General features: G+C 40.5%; 1 protein-coding gene across 3 annotated transcripts in view; it reads left to right on the plus strand.

Moving 5' to 3' along the window:
- Window positions 1-16,474, plus strand: part of zfpm1 (zinc finger protein, FOG family member 1) — a 193,101-nt gene that overhangs the window by 46,505 nt on the left and 130,122 nt on the right. Inside the window, exon 1 of one of the 3 annotated variants that reach the window (XM_070898137.1) lies at window positions 7,191-7,213. The exons of the other annotated variants lie outside the window; for them this stretch is intronic. The gene's annotated coding sequence lies outside the window, so the exon portion shown is untranslated. Of the gene's footprint in view, window positions 1-7,190; window positions 7,214-16,474 lie in introns of those variants that run through there. 3 annotated transcript variants of the gene reach the window in all.

The following is a 16,474-nucleotide window of genomic DNA, read 5'->3' on the forward strand; positions in this document are numbered from 1 at the left end:
AGTGGGGTCAAAGCAGGGAAAAATGATTTTAAAAAAAACAAAATTAAAAGCTCTTTATCTGAATGCTTGTAGCATTTGTAACAAGATAGATGAGTTGACGTCACAAATGGGTATGATCTGATTACCATTACAGAGATGTGGGTGCAAGGTGACCAAGGCTGTGAACTGAATATTCAGGAATATTTGACAATTCGGAATGATAGGCAGAAAGAAAAAGGATGTTAATAAAGGATGAGATCAGTGCAGTAGTGAGAAATTGTATTGACTCAGAAGATCAAGATGTAGAATTAGTTTGAGTGGAGATAAAAAATAATAAGGGGAAGAAGTCACTGGTGGGCGTAGTCTATAGCTCCCCAAACAGTAGCTACATTGTTGGACGGAGTATAAATCAATAAATAATGGAGGCTTGTTTTTAAAAAAAAAAAGGAACAGCAATAATCATGGGTGATTTTAATCTTCATATTGATTGGACAAATCAAATTGGCCAAGGTAACCTTGAAGAGTTCATAGTGTGTCCGGGATGGTTTCTTTGAGCAGTACATTGCGGAACCAATCAGGGAGCAGGTTATCTTAGATCTGGTACAGGACTGTGTAATGAGACAGGATTAATAAATGAGCATCTAATAAAGGATCCTCTAGGAAAGAGTGATCATAAGCATGGTTGAATTTAAAATTCAGTTGGAGGGTGAGAAAGTTGGATCTCAAACCAGTGTCCTAAGCTTAAATAAAGGAGACTACAAAGGTATGAAGGCAGAGTTGGCTAAAGTGGGAAAATAGATTAAAGTATGGGACAGTTGATGAGCTGTGGTGGACATTTAAGGAGATATTTAAAAAATCTCAACAAAAATATATCCCAATGAGAAGGAAAGACTTTAAGAGAAGGGAGAACCATCTGTGGCTAACTAAGGAAATAAAGGATAGTATCAAATTGAAAACAATGGCATACAAAGTGGCCAAAATTAGTGGGAGGCCAGAGGATTGGGAAACTTAAAAAAAAAACAGCAAAGGGCGACAAAAAAAAAAATAGAGGGGGAAGATGGATTATGAGAGTAAACTAGCAAAAAATATAAAAACAGATAAGAGTTTCTCCAGGTATATAAAAAGGAAGAGAGTGGCGAAAGTAAATGTTGGTCCCTTAGATGATGATAATGGGACAAGAAAATGGCAGAGACTTTGAACAAATATTTTGTATCGGTCTTCATGATAGAAGTCACTAACATCAACTCAATCTTGGATAATCAAGGGGCTATAGGGAGGGAGGAGCCATCACTAAAGAAAAAGTACTCGGTAAAATAATGGGACTAAAGGCGGACAAGTCCCCGGGACCTGATGGCTTACATCCAAGGGTCTTAAAAGAAGTGGCTGCAGAGATAGTGGATGCATTGGTTGTAATCTACCAAAATTCCCTGGATTCTGGGGAGGTCCCAGCGGATTGGAAAACCGCAAATGTAACGCCCCTTTTTTAAAAAAGGAGGCAGACAGAAAGCAGGAAACTATAGCCCAGTTAGCCTAACATCTGTCATTGGGAAAATGCTGGAGTCCATTATTAAGGAAGCAGTAGCAGGACATTTGGAAAAGCATAATACAGTCAAGCAGAGTCAGCATGGTTTTATGAAAGGGAAATCATGTTTGACAAATTTGCTGGAGTTCTTTGAGGATGTAACGAGCAGGGTGGGTAAGGGGGAACCAATGGATGTGGTATATTTGGATTTCCAGAAAGCATTCGATAAGGTGCCATATAAAAAGTTACTGCACAAGATAAAAGTTCACGGGGTTGAGGGTAATATATTAGCATGGATAGCAGATTGGCTAACTAACAGAAATCAGAGAGTTGGGATAATGGGTCATTTTCCGGTTGCCTAACGGTAACTAGTGGGCTGCCACAGGGATCAGTGCTGGGCCCACAACTATTTACAATTTATATCAACGACTTGGATGAAGGGACCGAGTAATGTAGCCAAGTTTGCTGATGATACAAAGATGGGTGAGAAAGCAAGTTGCGAAGAGGACACAAAAAATCTTCAAAGGGATATAGACAGTGAGTGGGCAAACATTTGGCAGATGGAGTATAATCTGGGAATGTGTGAGGTTATCCACTTTGGCAGGAAAAATATAAAAGCAAATTATTTTAAAAATGCTGCAGTACAGAGGGACCTGGGGGTCCTTGTGCATGAAACATACAAAGTTAGTATGCAGGTACAGCAAGTAATCAGGAAGGCAAATGGAATGTTGGCCTTTATTGCAAGGGGGATGTAGTATAAAAGCAGAGAAGTCCAGCTACAACTGTACAGGTTTTTGGTGAGCCCACACCTGGAGTACTGCATACAGTTTTGGTCTCATTTAAGGAGGTCTCTGCTTGCATTGGAGGCAGTTCACAGAAGGTTCACTAGGTTGATTCCTGAGATGAAGTGGTTGACTTATGAGGAAAGGTTGAGTTGGTTAGGCCTAAACTCATTGGAGTTTAGAAGAATGAGCGGTGATCTTATTGAAAAATAAGATTCTGAGGGGGTTGACAAGGGAGATGCATGGAGGATGTTTCCCCTCATGATAGAATCTAGAACTAGGGGGCGTAGTTTAAGAATAAGTAGTCACCCATTTAAAATTGAGATGAGGAGGAATTTTTCTCTGTGGGTTGTAAATCTGTGGAATCTCTGCCCCAGAGAGCTGTGGAGTCTGGGTCATTGAATATATTGAAGGTGGAGATACAGATTTTTGAGTGATAAGGGAGTGAAGGATTATGGGGAGCGGGCAGGGATGTGGAGGTGAGCCCAAGATTAGATCAGCCATGATATTATTGAATGGCGGAGGAGGCTCAAGGGGCCAAATGGCCTACTCCTGCTCCTATTTCTTATGTTCTATTCTGCCTGGCCTCTTGTCCTCCATGTTCCGTAAACTTAAGCTCATCCTAAACTCTGCTGTCTGTATGCTATCTTGCACCAGGTGCCATTTGCCCATCATCCCTGTCCTTGCTGAGCTACATTAGCTCCCAGTTTTCCAAAGGCCTCAAATTTCAAATTCTCATCACATCTCATTGCTTCTTGGCCTCACCACAATCTCTGTAATCTCCTTCAGGCCTATGTCCAGCCTCCTGAAACCAAGATTCCTTTAACTCTGGCTTCTTGTTGGAAAAAGTCAACTCTGTCAGCACTAAGAGTGCTGAGCAAAATTAATTTAGGTAGCCTTCACTGTTGGCAGTGTCTGCAATTCCACCACAAAAAAAAACTTGAGCATTAACTGGCACTAAGTTGATGATTTCATTTCGAGAGCCCATAAGAATGACAGATGTGTGTAAATGGTAAGAAATCGCAGATGCAGGAGAGATGATGATCTGAAGTTGGGGTTAAAGCAGTTGTTTGGATTTTTGTAGACAAAGCCCTATTGTATACGTGACTTGGCTGGATTTGATGTGGGACTACCATCTTGCTGACATCCCATCCTTGGAGGCGTGGGGGTGGTGGGGGGTGCAAGTAACCAGGGAGGCAAAAAACAATCATCAGATACTTTTCTTTTAGGTGTTCTAGTGTACTTTGAGGATGCAAACTTATTTTCCTGCCTTTAAATTGGGCAGCAACAATTTGATGAACTGTACAGGTTGAACCTCCCTTATCCAGAACTCCCTCATCCGGAACTCCTCGTCGAGAACCATTCCAGGCTACCGGTTGGCGCATGTGCAGAACTCCGACATGAACAAATTGAAGTCCTGCCTCGCTGCCGACTCCTGCAATCGCTGGTCTGACCCCGCGATCCACCGCCCCCTCCCCCCCCAAATGATCTCTCTGCCGCACTCCCAGCCCCAAACCAACCAGCCCCAATATCCCCTTGCTCAGTACCTATACCATCTAATTTAACGTGACCACCCCTCGCCCGTAAAAATCCCTTATCCAGAACAGGCCAGGTCCGGAGGGTTCTGGATAAGGGAGGTTCAATCTGTACTATAAGGCAGTATTACTCCAAAACATAGGAAAATTAGTGCTGTCTGTTTATGGCCACTGGTGTAAAATATTGTCTGTAGGTGTGAATCTTGCTGGCTGTAAAAACTGAAACCTTATGCATGAGCAAGGCTCCTTTTGGTATAGATTGTATGCTTAACTTGCATGTGTATTTGAACGTCAATAACAAAGGTATATTTTGTGGAGGGCTGTATGGTAGAAATCTTTCCTCTCACCGCAACAAATCAGGTGATTTAAGATTCATTCATGAATGAGTTGAGATTGGCTTCGGGATTGGACACAAGTCCTCTTACAATGTTGTTTACAGTATTTATGTTGCTTCATAAAACTTAAGTTTTAGGTTGCAAAATGGAAAGCACGTCGCATTGTTGTGTCACTGGTTCATTGATCTTGGTGTTGGTATGTTTTTATTTTTGGTGGTCAGGGACGACAAGTTTTGAACTTAAGGTTGATTAGTACATTTTACCCAGTGATAACAATTTATTTGCTTATCTTGCTGTTATCTGTGGTTTATGATTGTCTTTCTAAGTTTCTCTGGTGCAAATCACTGCTGGTCATTGTAGACCTCACCATTCAAAAATCATCACATGCATCACTAATCCCTTTCAAATCTGATGATCTGCAGTACGATGTTTGTAATATAGCTATATACTACTGCATCAGAACCTTTTTATGTAATATGTTCAATTGGGCAAAGTATTTTTTAGCAGCAATGGGAAGCTAACTAAGCTGAGAACAAAACTGGATTTGGTAATTTATCTTGGGTTTTGTAGATTGAGATTTGTCAGATTTCATCATGTTTATATGTGACTGTTATATTAGTGAAATGTAATAGTTCGTGCACAAACTATAAATTTTATTTTAAAATTGCTACAAATACAATCTCTTTACTAATCCACATAGTACGTTCAAAAAAGTAAATCATCTGGGACAGTTATCTGACTAGGTCAAGTGTGCTTATCTCTGCTATTTTAAAGTTTTATCTCTGTTTGACCCATGCATATTAATCTTATTGATCAGCCCCTTTTATGTATAGTGCTTTAGTATTCAAAACTTTTTTTTGTAGATTTGTCCATTGACACATTTATTAAAAGGCTGTTAAATTGAAACAACTGCAGAATTCACTATTCTAGGGCATGGAAACCTACCTGATCCAAGTATATAAGCTCTCATTAGGTGCATGCATTAATATTTAAATATGTACAAATTTGAATCAAATATAAGCTTTCCTAGAATCAACAATAAAGTGGTATTGAGGGGAAGATAGGATCTTATCAACCTGAAAAATGAACTGACTTTTGAACTGAAAGCTCTGCAGGATGTATGTGTTTTATACTAATCTAGTAATCTCGTGCAAACCTAATGCTAACATAAAACAAGGGGCAGAAGTGGACTCTTTATCCCAAAATTCAACCAGAGTAATTATACGTTCTCTTCTTTCTCTTGCTTTAATTGTGCTGCAAATTCACAACAAATGTGCATTTCCAGCAGCAGTATTGAAAGATAGAAGTGTTTCATTTTTATTGTCAAAGATAAGATTTTTTAAGTGTATTTTACAGAATTGTTTCTTTTATTATAAAGGAAGTTACCTGTGCACTTATTGATGTCTCCTGCACCTGCCGCCATTCGTTCCCCTGCTTTAAAACTGAAGGCTGATACTAACATTTTGCATAACACTCTCCTTGTCCCTTGACTATGACATTTAAGAAGAGTTCTCATAAAATATTTTCTTCAAGTCTGCCTTTAATCAACAGTTTCAAAGTATAAACGAACAGTGATCAAGACACACCATTATAAGTGCATTGACTCCGCTAGTCCATGGTTGGTGTTTATCCTCCAGACGAACAGTAACCTTGTTCCCATTAGGCTAGAAGGTTAAAAGATTAGAAGTCCAATATTTTGTATTGACTCTTTATATCTCTACCTTTTCTGCAAGACTTCGTGAAGACCATATTTTGAAAGACTGAGGTGCTTCCCTGAGAGGGGGGTGCAAGTAGAGAGAGAAAGATGTCTATAAACTAAATTAAACAGTACACTTTAGTTGTACCACATGTTTCACTGTGAAGCAGGATAAACCTAACAATTCCTGTATGAAAACTGAATCCAGTCATTGGCAGTTAGCATGGTTTCAGAATGGGAAGGTCATGCCTGACCAATCTCCTTACCTTTTCTTAAGGAAGTGTCATTCCATGTTGGCAGTAGGGTTTCCAGGAAGTTTTTCATAGCGTTCTGCTGAAGGGCTGCTACACACATTCAAGGCAGTGGTTGCCCATGGTAAAACCTGCTAATGTGTAAGGAAATGGCTAAAAGTGGATACTGGTTTGGGGAGTGATTTGGGCTGGGTGATGTACTGAGTGGGATGTACCAGGACTTGGTTCTAGGACTCCTGTAGTTAATAATCTGCATGAACAATTTGGATTCAGAAATTAAATGCAATTTGATCAAAATCCAAATACACATACTAAGCAGGTGAGCAGTCAAATCTGACTCGTTATCCAATAAGCTACAGGAGCTGGACAACATTTGCAAGTGTACAGAACTATGGCAGATGAAATTCAATATAAACAAGTATTACACTTTGGAAGAAAGAATGTGTGACAGTTATTGAATGAACAATGTTGCAATCAATCTGTTGTCATGATGCAATCAATAAAGCTAACAAAATGCTGAGCAATATTGCCAAATTGACAAGTCCGACGGCATTAAACTGAAACTTTATGGTCTGGTCGGCTACCCGCTTTAGTACAGGTACTGCATTCTGTTCTGATCACCAATGTTTCCCTTGTATCTTAAAGCCTTGTGCAGGAAATGTCCATAAGGCAATTACTTAATGTTGGAGGACTGAGCTGTGAGGACAGATTAGAAAAGCTTTTCCCCTTTTGAAAGGAGCTTTGTAAAAGGGGACTTTATAGAAGTATAAAAAATAGGTAAATGGAGTAGATAAAGTAAATCTGGAGAAATAGTTAAAGTTTAACCATGACTACAAGACAATGCACTTCAATATAGGCCTAATCGGCAGCAGCATCGGAGGAGGCAGCAAGGTTTAAAGCAGCAGAGGAGAGACCAGCGTGGACCCAATTGGCAGCAGCGAGGAAGAGCAGAAAGAAAAAACATGCAGGAGTGACATGACGGGACAGCTGGTAACTGATTGAAGCTGAGGTGGACATGAGTGAGAGCTGAGCATCTCAACACAGGCTGAATTTGAAAGAGTGACGTCAGAGTAAAAAACCAAAAATGACGTTGGCACAAGAAGTAGCAGATTGGTGAGTGTTTATTTCTGCTAAATAAGTTCATAGTCTATTAAATAGCGACATGGCAGGGCAGCTCAGTTCCAAGGAGTGGGCATCCTGTGCCATGTGGGAACTCTAGGACACTAATTGAAATAAAGTTCTCAAAGGATTGGGAGAAGCAGAGAGCACTAAAGTAAGAAATAGCAAGAGAGAAAATAGGATGGTCTAAGCTGGGTTTACAGTGTATGTATGTGAATGCACGAAGCGTCGTAAATGAGCTACAGGCACGAATAGCCATATGTGGCAATAACTGAGACCTGGCTCAAAAAGGGGCAGGATAGGGTATTAAATATTCCTGGTTATATGGTGTTCAGGAAAGATAGGGAAGGAAAGATAGGAAATGGCTCGGCAGTATTGGTTAAAGAGAATGTTACAGTGCTGGCGAGGGAAGATGTCCTGGAGAGGTCAAGGACAGAATCTGTATGGCTAGAGTTAATAATTAATAGAGGTGCCATTACATTACTAAGTGTATTCTATAGACCACCAACTAGTGGGGAAATTACAGAGAGGTGCAAGAATTAGAGAGTATTAATAATGGGGGACTTCAACTATCCTAATCTAGACTGGGATTGTAATAATGTTAAAGGCAGGGAAGGGGAAGAATTTCTGAAGAGTGTTCAGGAAGATCAGTATGTTTCTGGCCTGACGAGGGGGGAGGCATTGCTGGATCTGGTTCTGGGGAATGAGGTAGATCAAGTAGAGCAAGTGTCAGTAGATGAACATTTAAGGAATAGTGCTCATAGTATCATAAGGTTTAGATCAGCTATGGAAAAGGACAGGGAATAATCCAGAGTAAAAATATTTAACTGGGGTAAGGCCAATTTCAGTGGGATGAGAATGGATCTGGCCCGGGTAAATTGGAATCAAAGATTGGCAGGCAAATCTATAGTTGAGGCTGAATAAAGGCTGTCTTTAAAGAGGAAATAGCTTGGGTACAGTTGAGGTACATTCCTACTAGGGGGAAAGGTATTGCAACCAAAGTTAGAGCTCCCTGGATGACGAAGGAGATGGAGAGCAAGATGAAACAGAAAAAGAGCGCAGACACATGTCATGTTGCCAATACACCTGAATATATATATATTATATATAGAAAGGTCAGAGAAGTGAAAAAGAAAATGAGAGGCAAAAGAGAGGATCTGAGAATACAGAAAGGCAGCCAGCATAAAAGGAAATCCAAATGTCTTCAATAGACATATAAATAGTAAAAGGGTAGTAAGAGGAGGGGTGGGGCCGATTAGGGACCAAAAAGGAGACCTATGCATGGAGACAGAGGGCATGGCTGAGGTACCAAGGAAGAGGATGCTTCCATAGACACAGTGAGGGTGGAGGTAGTGCAGACACTTGATAGGATAAAAATTGATAAAGAGGAAGTATTAAAAAGGCTGGCTGTACTTAAAGTAAATAAATCACCAGGATCGGATGGGATGCCTCCTAGGATGCTGTGGGAATTGAGAGTGGAAATCGCGGAGGTACTGGTCATAACATTCCAATCCTCCATAGATACGGGGGTGGTGCCAGAGTACTGGAGAATTGCAAATGTTACTCCATTGTTCAAAAAAGGGTGTAAAGGTAAACCCAGCAACTACAGGCCAGTCAGTTTAATCTTGGTAGTGGGGAAGCTCTTAGAAACAGTGATCAGGTACAAAATTAACAGTCAGTTGGACAAATGTGGAATTAATTAAGGAAAGCCAGCATGGATTTGTTCAAGGCAAATTGTGTTTAACCAACTTGTTCGAGTTTTTTGATGAGGTAATAGAGCGGGTTGATGAGGGTAATGAGGTTGACGTAGTGTATGTGGATTTCCAAAAGGTGTTCGATAAAGTGCCACATAATAAACTTGCCAGCAAAGTTGAAATCCATGGAATAAAAGGGACAGTGGCAGCATGGATACGAAATTGACTAAGTGACAGGAAATAGAGAGTAGTCGTGAACGTTTGTTTTTTAGACTGGAGAAAGGTATACAGGGGTCGGTTCTAGGACCACTGCATTTTTTGATATATATTAATGATTTGGACGTGGGTGTACAGGACACAATTTCAAAATTTGCACATGACACAAAACTTGGAAGTAAAGTGAACAGTGAGGAGGCGAGTGATAGATTTCAGAAAGACCTAGACAGGCTGGTGAAATGGGTGGCAAATGAAATTTAAAGTAGAAAATTGTGAAGTGATACATTTTGGTAGAAAGAATGGGTGGCGGGCGGGAGGGGGGAACATATAAACTAAATGGTGCAATCCTGAAGGGACTGCACGAACAGAGGCCTGGGGATATGTGTGCACTAATCATTGAAGGTGACAGGGCAGATCGAGAAAGCAGTTGAAAATGCTTACGGGATCCTGGGCTTCATAAATGTGTAAAGTCCCATTGTTGGAAGGGTCGAAAACCAGAGGACACAGATTTAAATTGATTGGAAAAGAACCAAAGGCGATGGAAGAAAAAGCTTTTTTATACAGCTTCTGGAATCTGTTCTGGAATGCATTGGGTTCTGGAATGCACTGCCTGAAAGGGTGGTGGAGGCAGACTGAATTTTGGCTTTCAAAATGGAATTGGACAAGCACCTGAAGGGAAAAAAAATTGCAGTAAAGGGGAGGGCTGCTGCGTGCTCTACAAGGCCTCTGATGACCTCCGCTGGACCACCAAGGCAGCGTGGTACCAGGTCTGCAGCCTGGCACCCAAAATGGAGTGTCGGGCTGCACGATGGTGGTCCGGAACAAGCAAAAAAAAAAAAAGAGGTAAGTGAGCCGACCTGAGAGTCGGAAGATAATGTAAGGTGGAGGCACGAGGTGCTGACGACCTCCCCTTTAACTTCTACCCATGAGTGGATGTCTGCTAGTTTCGCGACCCGCAAAGCTGGCGTTGACACGCTCTCGCGCCAGCCTCAAGAGCCATGGGGCGGAAAGGGGTCGGTGCACGGCACTGATGATAGTGCCACACCCCCGGGCGAAAAGCACCTGTTACGCAGGGGTGCTGGCGACCTCCTTTAACTTCTGCCTTGGCCCCTCAAAAAGGGACAATTTTGCCCCCTCAATCTTTCAAAAGGGAGTTGGATAAGTACCTGAAGGAAAAATATTTACAGGGCTACGAGGAAAAGACAGGGAAGTGGGATTTGTTGAGAGTCAGCACGGGTTTGACAGGCCGAATGGCCTTCTTTCATGCTGTAACCATTCTATGATTCTATGAAACTGCGAAAAGACGTAGAATCATGCAGCACAGAAGGAGACTATTTGGTCCCCACCATGTCTGTGCCAGCTCTTTGGAAGAACTATCCCTTTTAGTCCCACTCCTCTGTTCTTTTCCACAGCCCTGCAAATTACTTCTTTTTAAGTGTATATCCAATTATCTTTTGAAAGTTACTATTGAATCTGCTTCCTTCACCCAAACTTCCTTGCTGTTGTACTCTGTGTCTCTATTTATAAAGCCAGGGATCCCATCTGCTTTTTTAACGGCCTTATCAACTTCTCCTGCCATCGTCAAAAAGTTGTGGCTGTGGACCCTTTGGTCTCTATGTTCCTACACCTCCTTTTCAATTGTACCCTTTAATTTATATTGGCCCTGAAATTCCAGCCTCCCCGGGTCCATACGGAGTTCCTACGGACCTGGGAAGGCATCGGAAATGCCGGTTTCCAGCGCGCAATGCGCATGCGCTGGAAACCAGCATTTCCGATCTGTCAAGTTTCTGGCTTGACAGATCGTATCGAGAGCGAGGACACGTAAGTTCCGATGTTTACGCTTACAAATGTCCTCAAAATACTTGAGCCTAAAAAGGCAGGTGCACAGCCTACTTTTACAGCCACAAAATGTGTTTTTTTTAAAAAAACCCCACAAAGATCTAAAAATAACATTATTAAAACATATATTATCATTAAAAACCCTCCCCACAATGGTAAGTTTATTTTAAAAAACTTTTTTAAAAATCGGGAATTTTTTTTAAGACATTAATAGCTTTAATTTAAATGAATGTAGTGTAATTATTTTCTATTTTTTATTAGTGTTTTGGGTGTTTGTTTCGGGCTCTATCATAGTAATAGGAGTTTACGACCCTGCGGAACTCCTATTACTATGATACCTTACCTGATTGGCTGTCCAGAGCCATGTGACGCCAGCTCCAGCACTGCGCATGTCCCCATGTGCATGCTCTGCGACTGGCAGTCGAAGGAGGCCACAGGCTCGGAAGTGCGGACGTGGGCAGCAGCTTAAGGTAAGTGCAGATTTTTTCTCTCCAATGCCCTCGGGAAGGCCAAAACAGAATTTCAGAGCCATTGCCTCTTTTCATTTTTCCTTCCAAAATGCATCACTTCACACTTCTCTGCATGAAATTTCATCTGCCATGTGTCTGCCCATTTCACCAGTCCATGTTCTCCTGAAGGCTGATGCTGTCCTCCTCACTGTTTACTACATTTTCAAGCTTTGTGTCACTTGTAAACTTTGCAATTCTGCCCCTTATACTCAAGCCCAAGTCATTAGTATATTATCGAAAAGAGCAGTGGTCCTAATACCAACCGCTGAGGGACATCACTGTTTTCCTCTAGTCTGAAAAACAATCATTCACCACTACTCTCTGCTGTCTGTCTCTTAACGAATTCCGTATCCATGCTGCCACTGCCCCTTTAATCCCATGGGTTTCAAGAAGCATTTTTTCACACCAGGAGTGGCTTGGAATGACCATCTAGGCAGGATGACAGAAATTGTAATATGAAAGCAGAATGCTCAGGCTGAACAGTCCATGTTGTTTATCGTCCATATGAGCAGTCGCTCTGTTCTCATAAAGCTTTATCTCCCTTTACTTCAACCAGCTCCCTAACCTATTCTTAAATGCTGACATGGTAGTGCTTTTCACGGGATGCCAATCCACTGTCTGTAAATACATTTCTCTCGCTTTCAATACTAAATCTCTTGTAATTAATCTTGTGTCTATGCACTCTTGTTTGGGATCCCTCCACCACTGGAAACTTCCTGTTTCTCTCTACCCTCTCCCATCCCTTCATAATTTTAACATCTCTACCTAATCACCTCTGTTCTAATGAAAACAGTTCCAGGATGGAGTTCTGCAGTCATTCCAAGATATTGTTGGATATTATGATGGGAAAAATTCCAAGTGGAATAGAAATATTTTAAAAAGAAACATTGAAAAAAAGTGTTCATGGGCAATTGTAAAATTCTTTTTAAAAAGTAGGTCGTTAACATACAAGAATTATAAATCTTCTTGGCAACTGAAATAGTTAATTACCCTCCAAAAAAATGTAAGAGTTCAGTAAAATCAAAACTCATTCAAAAAATATGAGCCTAGTCTAACAGCCCCCATATAGCAGTCAGTTATATGAGGGCCTAAGGACGGAAAGAAGAATCAAATGGCCTTCCTCACCAGTATTAATCTTTTTGATTAAAGTTTCTTTGTTCGTGCAAGTTTGGTTACAGGACTGTTAAAGGTGTTTGAATTGTTCTATGTTTGAGATGTGGCTACTTCACAAAGTCAGCGATCCTTAATTTGCTGTTACTAGTTTGTACATTCAATAACTGACTGCTATATGGGGGCTGTTAGACCAGGCTCACATTTTTTGAATGAGTTTTGATTTTACTGAACTCTTACATTTTTTTGGAGGGTAATTAACTATTTCAGTTGTCCAAGAAGATTTATAATTCTTGTATGTTAACGACCTACTTTTTAAAAAGAATTTTACAATTGCCCATGAACTCTTTTTTTTTTCAATGTTTTTAAAATATTTCTATTCCACTTGGAATTTTTCCTATTGACTTATTCCACTGATGATCCTAAAATACTAATTTTATTTTTTGAACTGCGATTACATTGACCTTAAGTTATGAGTTTTTGGGAGGTATTATAGAAAGGACATTTTATCATTAAGTTGTCCTTTTTGCAAAAAATACTCCATCTTGTATTGTAAAGAAATCTGCAGACGCCTCGGCTCAGTGATGCAATTTTTTTAAAGCATGAAAAGAGTTGATGAAATTCCACTATCAGTCCTGAACCAATATGCAAAATATCTTGATGGAAATCAAATAGCTATTATGTTTTCATTTCCATTCCTGCGTATTTGCTTAATGAAGAATAGAAAGATCAGACTGGTTGGCCGTGCCTGTTCGACTTGATAACCAAGCGAGGCTTCCAGCAATCCGCAGAAATGATGCCGCTAGTCAAATCAGTCTTAAGTGCTGGCTTAATTTTATCTGGGAAGTACGGAGCTGTAAAGCTGTGGAAGGAGAGATGAGCCTATTGCTGTTTCATTTACACAGGATGGCTCTTTATCAGCCGCCAATTGTTTCAGAATATTATCAGGCATTCTTTTAATTGCAGTCGTGCTGAAATTAGCAGAATTAGAAAAATTACCTTCTCTTGCTTGGAGCCTCTTTATTCAAGGATATTGTTGTGTGCAATGTACAGATTACTAGCTGTTTTGTTCTCTTGCTGTAAATATATTTGCCTACAGTCACTGTTGAGCTAAAGACAATAGGTTATTGAAGTAACAAAGTTTATTAATGGAAAAAAATGTTCCTAATCCTTTTGAAGATCAAGTTAACTTACCGGTTTCTTGAAAAATTATGTTTCTTGTTTGTTCAGTGTTTAAACTACAAAACTGTATATTTTATTTATTTATTCCTTTTAAAGTTGTGTCTTCATAGCTGTTAAGAATCAGACTCCCATTCAGAGAGACTGATTTTACACCTGATCTTAAGGGATACTTAGTTGGCGGGGATCCATCCCATAATTGGACATACATGAGTTAGTTGATCTATGATGGTGTGTAGGTAAAGTGCCCCAGACTTTCCTGCCACCACAGGAAAAGCAAAGTGCTGTTGTTAATGTTATTCAAAGTGACTACACCTCCTGTAGGACTGGAACAGAAGCAAATGCTGTCCAAGTAGAACAATGAAATGACTACCCTTTTTGGCATAAACGTAGCATATAAGTAATGGTAATAGGGAGAATGAATAGAAAATGAAGACCATATTACTGCTTTAATGCATTTCTTGGCCACTAAAAAGTTATTTTTGTGGCTCAGTTAGACCTCTGAAACGATAAACCAAAGAGGATAGGAGAACAAAAGGATATAATGGCCTGGAATTTGTGGCGGGTAATGATGGCAAACTACCAGCATTCGCCGTCATTACCCCTCTGAAACTGACTGCATCTTCAGGATTTAGCGCATGAATATCTAAATGCAGAAATCCTCAAGTTGTGATCAGTTATTCACTGCTCCAACACAGGCTGCACTGTGGACTCCCCCACACCCACCCCCCCCCAATCCAGAACCAGCAATCAGCGAAACTGACGAAAACTTGGGATTTTCCGTGGTAATAACCGCTGTTAAATACCCCATTAAATGTAAAGCCTTGTTGGAATAATTATAATTGGGGTTTTAAGAGCATATTGACTGATGTTCTGACCCTGAAAACCTAATTTTTATGTTTATCGAGTGTCAAATTTCTCCACTGATTTTTTAAAAATTACAATTTCAAAAAAAACTTCTTAAAATATTTGTTATGCTATTTCAGCTTCTACCTTAACTCCATGTCAGAATCTTTATTTTGTTCTCTAACATTTTTTAAAAGTCCAGATAAAGCAGCTTCTATTTTCTGGTTTCCTGTCTGAGAATTCTGCAATGTGATTGGCTGCTTACACAGCTTGTTGACATCAGTGCAGCATCGCACTAGGAATTCCCATTACAGAGCGCTAAAATTAATTGAACGTTGAAAAAGCTAAGCTTCTCGCCACGGCGATCATGAGATCTCTGTCGGCAGCTTTCTTCAGGACCAGCAGCGAGCACTTTTGCTTCGCCGTTGACTGTAAAATTACAGACCAACAACTATATATTTTACAAAATAAAGAATTTATGCTTAACAATGCACTGCCATGTTGAAGTGACGACTGCATCTTATGTAACTGACTAGCTTTGGGAACTGGGGACACTTTGTTTGAGACCCGACAAATCAGACTTGAGACATTGGACATTTTAGCCTCAAAGGAGAGAAGTATTCATGATATTACTTGGTGTAGAAACTGTTAATCTGGAACTTTACTTAATTGTAAATCAAGACAATATGCCACTGATGAAGGGAAAATTTAGAACTAATGAAAGGAGGAGTTTCTTGACAGTGATTAACACTTGAAATATACATTCAGGATAATGGAGGTGCAAACCATAGTCATTTCAAACTCTAATTCATGGCAGGACTGGGGTGGAGGACAGAGAAGAAACTGTAGTTTTTTCTTATTTGGATGGATGAGCTAAGGTGGACTGAATGATCTTGATCTGGATGCATCTTGAGTGGCAGATCTTAAGCGGAATGTTGATCTAGACAGTGGTTCCAATGCAACATTCCAATTCACTTTAATTTCTGTAGGTGCCCCATATATGGTTTTTATCATTATTCAGTGGTATCCATTTATATTCATGGCAATGTTATTGTCATGTGTAGATAAGCTATGGTCCTACGACATAAACTATTTTTGTGAGACCGTTGAGAATTAATCGACACTGGAACTGATCTTTTTTCAATCTTCCAGAAATGGAGAACAGCTGTAAAATCTGGCATCCACACAGAACGACAGCAAAAAGTTGTATTTATACAGTACTTTCAACATAGCAAAACATCCCGAGGTGCCTCAGGAGCATTAGCAGACACAATTTGACACCAAGTCACATAAGGAGTTATTGCAACAGGTGACCAAAAGCTTGGTCAAAGAAGTAGGTTTTAAGAAGAGTCTCAAAGGGAGAGGTGGAGAGGGTTAGGGAGGGAAATCCAGAGCTTTGGTTTTAGACAGATGAAAGTACAGTTACCAATGGAGGGGTGAAGGAAATTGGGGTTGCACAAGTGTCCAGAATTGGAGGAACACAGAGTTCTCTGATAGTTGCAGGGCTGAAAGTGACAGATAGGGAGGGTTTTAACACAAGGATGGGAATTTTAAAATTGAGGCATTGCTGGACCAGCAGCCAATGTTGGTCAGCGAGCACAGGGGTAATGAGAGAACAGGACTTGGTGAGAGTTAGGATATGGGCAGCAGAGTTTTGAGTGAGCGCAAATTTATGGAGTGTGGAAGATGGGAGGCCAGCCAGGAGTCAAGTCTAGAGGTAACAAATGCATGGATGAGGGTTTCAGCAGCAGATCAGTTAAAGCAGGGCTGAGACCAGTGATATTGCAGCGGTAGGCGGCCTTGATGATGGAGAGGATATGGGATCACAAGCTCAGCTCAGGGTCATATTGGATGCCGAGATT

The sequence above is a fragment of the Pristiophorus japonicus genome, chromosome 13, assembly GCF_044704955.1.
Source record: "Pristiophorus japonicus isolate sPriJap1 chromosome 13, sPriJap1.hap1, whole genome shotgun sequence".
Classification (NCBI taxonomy): Eukaryota; Metazoa; Chordata; class Chondrichthyes; family Pristiophoridae; genus Pristiophorus; species Pristiophorus japonicus.